The sequence below is a fragment of the Suricata suricatta genome, chromosome 10 (assembly GCF_006229205.1).
Source record: "Suricata suricatta isolate VVHF042 chromosome 10, meerkat_22Aug2017_6uvM2_HiC, whole genome shotgun sequence".
Classification (NCBI taxonomy): Eukaryota; Metazoa; Chordata; class Mammalia; order Carnivora; family Herpestidae; genus Suricata; species Suricata suricatta.
In genome coordinates this window covers 51,202,659-51,203,021 of record NC_043709.1, presented here as the reverse complement: position 1 = coordinate 51,203,021, position 363 = coordinate 51,202,659, and positions in this window count along the sequence as shown.

Below are 363 nucleotides of genomic sequence, written 5' to 3'. Positions count from 1 at the left end.
ACATTGAGTCTTGATTGCAGCTCAGGTCATGATCTCATGGTTTGTGGGTTCAAGCCCTGTGTTGGACTCCATGTTGTTAGACCTTGCTTGGGATTCTGTCTCTCTTAAAAACAAACAAAAAACTTTTAAAGTTAAAAAAATAAACCGAAAAGAAGAATAACATCAGATTCTCTGTTGTTCTATGTGGGTTCTGCAGCATATGCCTTCAGAAATGTTCTCGTTGGCTAGATACTGCTTTATTCTAATACCTGCTCATTTGACCTTGCTTGGCTTCAGCATGTCCTTGGATGTAGTATTCTGATACCCATCTATAGCAGATATCTGTTTTTGTTCCCCTGAAACACATCTCTTCCTTTTATTCTG